This window comes from Anabrus simplex, chromosome X, assembly GCF_040414725.1.
Source record: "Anabrus simplex isolate iqAnaSimp1 chromosome X, ASM4041472v1, whole genome shotgun sequence".
Lineage (NCBI taxonomy): Eukaryota > Metazoa > Arthropoda > Insecta > Orthoptera > Tettigoniidae > Anabrus > Anabrus simplex.
Window position 1 is genome coordinate 190,193,478 of NC_090279.1, and position 6,567 is coordinate 190,200,044.

At 37.3% G+C, this 6,567-nt stretch overlaps 1 pseudogene; it reads left to right on the forward strand.

The window, feature by feature from the left end:
* Positions 1-2,861, forward strand: part of LOC136886765 (phenoloxidase 2-like) — a 61,622-nt pseudogene extending 58,761 nt beyond the window's left edge.
* Positions 2,862-6,567: the final 3,706 nt, after the last annotated feature.

The window sequence follows — 6,567 nt, forward strand, 5'->3', positions numbered from 1 at the left end:
CAGTAAAAGCCTGCTCATTCGAACCCTGCAAATTTTGGATTTCTAATAATCCAAACTGTATTCATGATGCAGGAAAAAAAAAACCAACTTAAAAACCCACTTTCAGGGTAAAGAAAGGATTTAACTAGAGTAGTGTACTTAAATATGATTAAGCTGGCATTTATTGGAAAAGAATCCAAATATCGTGCATACATACAGATTCATTAAAGACTTATGCCTTTCAACATTCAGTCTGCAAGCCTCTGTGAATTGACTGCCACCACAATCCTCTATTTGTAACTAGTTCTGTGGCCTCATTTACTTCTAAACCTCTTATCTTTAAGTTGTTAAACAGTCTAACCCATTGTAATCATGGTCTCCCTCTACTTCTTACCCTCTGTAACAGTCCATAATTCTCCAAGGTAACTCCATTCGCTTCACTTGACCCCGCCACCAGATCTGGTTTACGTGTACAGCTTCAACCATAGTTAATTCCTAATTTAGCCTTTATCTCCTCAGAGTAACCTCTTGCCATTTTTCCCACCTGTTTGTACAAGCAATCATTCTCTACTTTAATTTCTCTTACTTCCAAATTATGAATAAGATATCATGAGTCCTCCAAGCATTCACTCCCATAAAGCAAAGTTGGTCTGAAAACACTGATGTAGAGATACTGTAGTTTCATCCCACGTCGTTCCATCTTAAGCGATGGGTCGGCAAATGAGGCTTCTCCACCAGTTGCGGTCCCTGAACTTCTCTCCTTCTTCAATGCTTTCCATAGTATGTCCTCTCTGTGGAATGTCAATCTTCACCATGTCCTTGTACCTGAGTCTAATAACAGTCAAGCTATAAAATAGGAATGAAGATACTATAAGCAGTTTCATATTGTACTGTACTTGCAAGAAACATGATTACCATACTGTATTTTAGTCTTAATTTAGGTAATTTGCACATTTGTATGAAAACTGTCATTTAAGTAGAAAATTAGCTTCTGTATCCCAAGATTGTGGGTATGAACCCTGCAGAGGTACAGTGGAACCTCGATATTTAGAATCACCTCGGGAGCTAAGTTTTATTTAATTATTAAAATTTTGAGATACAGAGAATAGTTTTTCGGTATGTATAACAGATAATTGTATCATAAGTATATACTTATACTTATACTAGCTGCCTCTGTGGATCAGCGGTAGAGTGTCGGCCTCCAGATCCCAAGATAGCGGGTTCAAACCTGGCAGAGGTAGTCGGATTTTTGAAGGGCGGAAGAAAGTCCATTCGACACTCCATGTCGTACGATGTCGGTATGTAAAAGATCTCTGGTGACACATTTGGTGTTTACCCGACAAAATTCATAAAAAATCTCAGCCATAGACGCCCAAGAGAGTTTTGGTTTACTCGGTCTGCCATCTAATGGGGGCCTAGAGTAAAACGGAACGTCGAAATTGATGAGCAGACAGCCAGATGGCGTCAAATTGAAATGTCTGCACATGGTAGCTGAGGCCATACGATTATTATTATTATTATTATTATTATTATTATTATTATTATTATTATTATTATTATTATTATTATTATTATTATTATTATTATTATTATTATTATTATTATTATTATTATTATTATTATTATTATTATTATTATTATTATGGGCTTATACTGAATACATTATTTTTAACAGTATTTAAAAATACACAAACAAACTCTATTTTATGGCATCACTTTAATTATAACCCTTATTATAGTAACTTTTTAGAAGACAGGATACAGTACATGCAGTAGTGAAACACGAAACATACCTTGGTTGACACCTTTGGAAAACATTTGTTAGTCTCTTCTGTTTGTTACTGTTAACCTTTCCTCCCTTCACGTTGAAACCTCTCATCAATACCACACAGGCGAGATTCGTAAATAGAGCTCGTCTTCCAAGACTTCGGGTGTTGCTTTTGTACGTGACCGGTAATTCACACCCGAGAAACAGACAGGCTTCGCTGATTTTCCGATCATTTGATGTTTGTTTTTTGGTTCCTGTCATATTAGCTCCCGGCATTACTGTACAACTTTCTGTTTGTTAACTCTTCCTCACAAACTACAAATGCCGTATTGCACAGTTAATGTTGCACAAAATTCGAGTTAGAGTATTTTTTGCTTCGAGGATTCGAGAAAGTTGTGTAACCAAATTTTGAGTAGTAGAGAAATAAATACACATGGAGAATAAGGCAAACAGCTGGGAAATTTAAGTTACTTAGAAATTCTGAAAATTCGAGTAATGTGGGTTTTAGATATCGATGTTCGATTGTAGTCATCTTTTTGAAGGGCTGCGAAAAGTCCTGTGGTATGATGTTGACTGTAAAGTGACACTTAAGTGGTTAAGAAACAAAATTAATTTTAAAAACTCTGCTATAAGTTGCAGAAACTCTTCTGGTAGTGGAAAATATAACATAACTGACGTGCAGAGAGCCTAAATGACATGGCTTATGGTAGCAGACGGTACGAATACTAGTATTTAACAGAAGACATAAATATCCCACTCAAGTTGTAATGTAAAAGTGCTGCCACTTGGGCAGGTATTTAGAAACCACAAAGAAAGAAATCAGGACCTTACAGTGACCTTTTTTTAAAAATTTCAGGTGGATCAACCAGAACCAGCTGGCTGCAATGCTGGTCACAGCTACTGTGGTCTATTTAACCGCAGGTATCCTGACCGCAAACCGATGGGCTTCCCGTTCGACCGCAATCCTCGGCAAGGTGCAGAGACTCTTCGTCAGTTCTTAACGCCGAACATGTTTGTTGCAGACATGGCAATCCGCTTCTCGGACAGAACTCAAGTGCGCAATGGCACGGCGAGAATTCAAACTACCAACCGACGAGGCTCCAACGTTGGCTGAAAAGCTTCAGATCAGCAGTTATCTTAATGTTTTTGTGGACTGCTTGCAAGATGTAAATGATTTGATTTGTTTAAGCTCTCTTCAGCTGTCTGAAGTCTCAGACATAAAGGAATATACTGAACAGATAAATATTAAAATATGTATTTTGGAGTAAGTTCATTGATAAGTGAACGATACTGAGTGAAAGCCGATGATTAATGATTTTTGTACTGAGCTCGATAGCTGCAGTCGCTTAAGTGCGGCCAGTATCCAGTATTCGGGAGACAGTGGGTTTGAACCCCACTGTCGGAAGCCCTGAAGATGGTTTTCCATTGTTTCCCATTTTCACACCAGGCAAATGCTGGGGCTGGACCTTAATTAAGGCCACGGCCGCTTCCTTCATATTCGTAGGCCTTTCCTCTCCCATCATCGCTATGACCTATCTGTGTCGGTGCGATGTAAAGCAAATAGCAAAAAAAATCATTTTTGTATGAAAATAAAACCTAAAATACAGGTGCCCTTGAAAAAGGTTCCAATATTTTCAGAGGAGGAAGAACACAACAAACGAATGTTCCTATAAACATTTGTCACAAATCCAATATCTTTGCAGTTACGGTCCGCTACCACTACTATTGATGATCACCGACCTACATCGGTCACTCTCTCTAGATTTTTTGAGGAATGGGAATAGTTTTACACTCTACATTTTTAATTGCATTAGCATACTATTTACAACATACCTTTTTCCCAACCTATTTCCTTCGTGTGTTGCATGCTGCCTCCTAGGTAAATATTGGAACCTTTTTCAAAGATATCCTGGATAAGAACATTTTAATTCTATAACAATGCTTTAAAGATTCAGGCTAAGAGATTTGTCATGGAAAGCAAGTAAGATTATTTTAAATTTACAAACATTACTATTGGCTTTTCTTACTTAGATAAAATCGCACAAAATGCATAGAAAACTTGTGAATAGCTTTGTAAGTATTTTCCATTTAAAAGAGGCCTAATGCAATTGTACTTTTCCTCTTTTTCTTCTGCTGTGGAATGACCCTCCTTGTTTGATTTAAAGGCTTCTTAATTTCTCCTTTTGTATTCTTCGTTCTTGGCCTGTCTACACAGAGGACAAATGTTTCAGCTGCTCTCTTCAGTAATCAAAGGAATGTCACTGAGCAGAGGACATTCAACAGTGTCCACCTCATTTCTGCCAGATGCCTGGCTCTGGGTATTGTCAAAGTTCATAGCATATCTTCATTTCTGCTTTTCAGGTGCAATTTCAACATTCGAACCCCCAGCACGGAATGGCACATCATTCTCTTTAGTTATATGGGATAAACCTGATCCTGAAGCTGTTGCACTGACATTTCTGGATGTGGATGGCATGTCAGCACGATGTACTGTCCCTTCAGAAGATTCAGTAGTAGCAGGCAATACATTCAACTCTGACAGGTCACCCGAAATCTTCTCCATCAAATTGACGCTACTTGAGCAGACCATCTAATTTCTCCTGAAGATTCACCAAATCTTCATTAAGCTCCAAAAGAACTTGAGTTATTGTTACATACGGTCTTGGAAATTTGAGATCTTTCCGCAGCATCTGCAACTACACTACAGCAGTTTGAAATATGATCCAACAGAAAACTTGTTTCATTTAGATAAAATTTGCTCCTATTCATGTCTGTAGTTCAGAATAAGGCCGGTATCTCATGTAGTATGGTGCAAAGCAAGGCATCAACAAAGAATTAAAAATGTTTATTTAAAAGGAGCCTACCGAGCTCGATAGCTGCAGTCGCTTAAGTGCGGCCAGTATCCAGTATTCGGGAGATAGTGGGTTCGAACCCCACTGTCGGCAGCCCTGAAAATGGTTTTCCGTGGTTTCCCATTTTCACACCAGGCAAATGCTGGGGCTGTTCCTTAATTAAGGCCACGGCCGCTTCCTTCCCACTCCTAGCCCTTTCCTGTCCCATCGTCGCCATAAGACCTATCTGTGTCGGTGCGACGTTAAACAACTAGCAAAAAAAAAAAAAAAAAAAAAAAAAAAAAAAAGGAGCCTCTAGGTCATCAGCTCAAGGAAATGAGAAAGGGAACATTTTGTAAATTCTTCTTCCCAACTTTTCTTCACTTCCAGATTTCTTAAATTTCCTTTTATTACCAAGAGACTTCCTTTAGCTTTTTTTTTTTTTTTTTTTTTTAATCTCTATTCCATGTCCATGTCCAATCTTGAGCGTTCAAGTGGTTAATGCTGAAAAATCATGTGGCGTCAAATTTAAAAACCATTCTCTCGTGCCATTTGAGTTACTGTGATCATGTTGGCTATCGCAAGTTTGTCAACAGTAGCCCAGAACAAATTGTTAGCTAGAGACCCTTAACCACTGCCACATCAGAAACTTCTGTAGTCTCCCAGATCTTTTCTTCCCTGGGTGCCTCATTAAATGATCAAAAGTACTGGAGCTTCTGAACTTCAATTGTCTCTAGAAATTTTCCTGCCTTTCCAAATTCGAAGCATCACCTCGTTCCGAATCTTCATGCTCCAACAAATTTGGAGCATTCAGCAGTAAATGCAAGTCTTAAAAGCAGCCAACATTTTCGCTGATGTTGCTGCGAATGTCCAGGTTAAACCCAGAAATCCGCAGTAAAATTAAATGAATGAATGTAGCCAATGAGCAATAAGATTTACAATAAAAGCTTAAGCTAATCTGAGTTACAGAACTTGAACAGCAATTCCACTCCTAATTTACAATTCATGACAGTCAAACCAGTCACAGTATTTCTTGTATAATCTACAAATACAGTCTATATTTGTAGAGCGAAACGTACGACTGTTTCTGAAGTTGTAGTTAGTTCCTTTAGGTCTGTCATTAACATAGCATCTATTGCATAAAATTCGCTCTGGATATCACTTTTTTCATTGATTCAAGTTTAAAAACTTCATGTTTATTCCGTATTGAACCGAGAATCTAATGGAAACAAGAGAGGTCCACCTATTCAATACCATATAATGTTATAAGAAAAATGATAACATTTTATTATACTCGGTACCGTTTTCGATGCTGGTGTGCATCATCATCGGCCAAAAATAAGAAAAATATGCATAGACAAAGTTACAATAAACAATGCATAAAGTACATACAAATTTTACAAAACCGACAAGACCAAATTAAAAACGGGATCTATAAACATTAACCTATGACCTAAACTTAAAAAATAGCACTAACTGTCTTAAAATTATGAATATTCATCCTCTTGATAAAAGTCCTCTGAATCTAAAAAACTTAAACCATGTGCGAGCAGATTAAATTTGAGGACAAAAAAACCAATGCTTCACTATCATAAAAGTCCAAGAGCATAATTTTAATTTTGTAAGAACATATGTATAAAAGGTTTTCTTGACAAACATTCACTGAGTGTTAGAGTAACCGGTGCAAGAATTAAGAAACCATTTTTTTATTGGTTAAAAATGGCTGTCATTAAAATAACACAACCACTCAAAAGACGTAACAACTTCCTATTTTGCGTGATAAAACATATGTCTTCTCTAAATTAGCCGCTTTCTTTAAGTATTAGATAGCAAGATCTTTTTAATGAAAATTGGCCGACGCCGTGTTTCCAGGGTACTGTTCTCGGTTCAAATTAGGACCTGAAGCAAATAAAAAAGAAAAGAATGTCAAGAAAGGCTTTTTTTTTAAATCTTGTCGTAAAAATTTTACGTGAATAAGAGACTCACCTC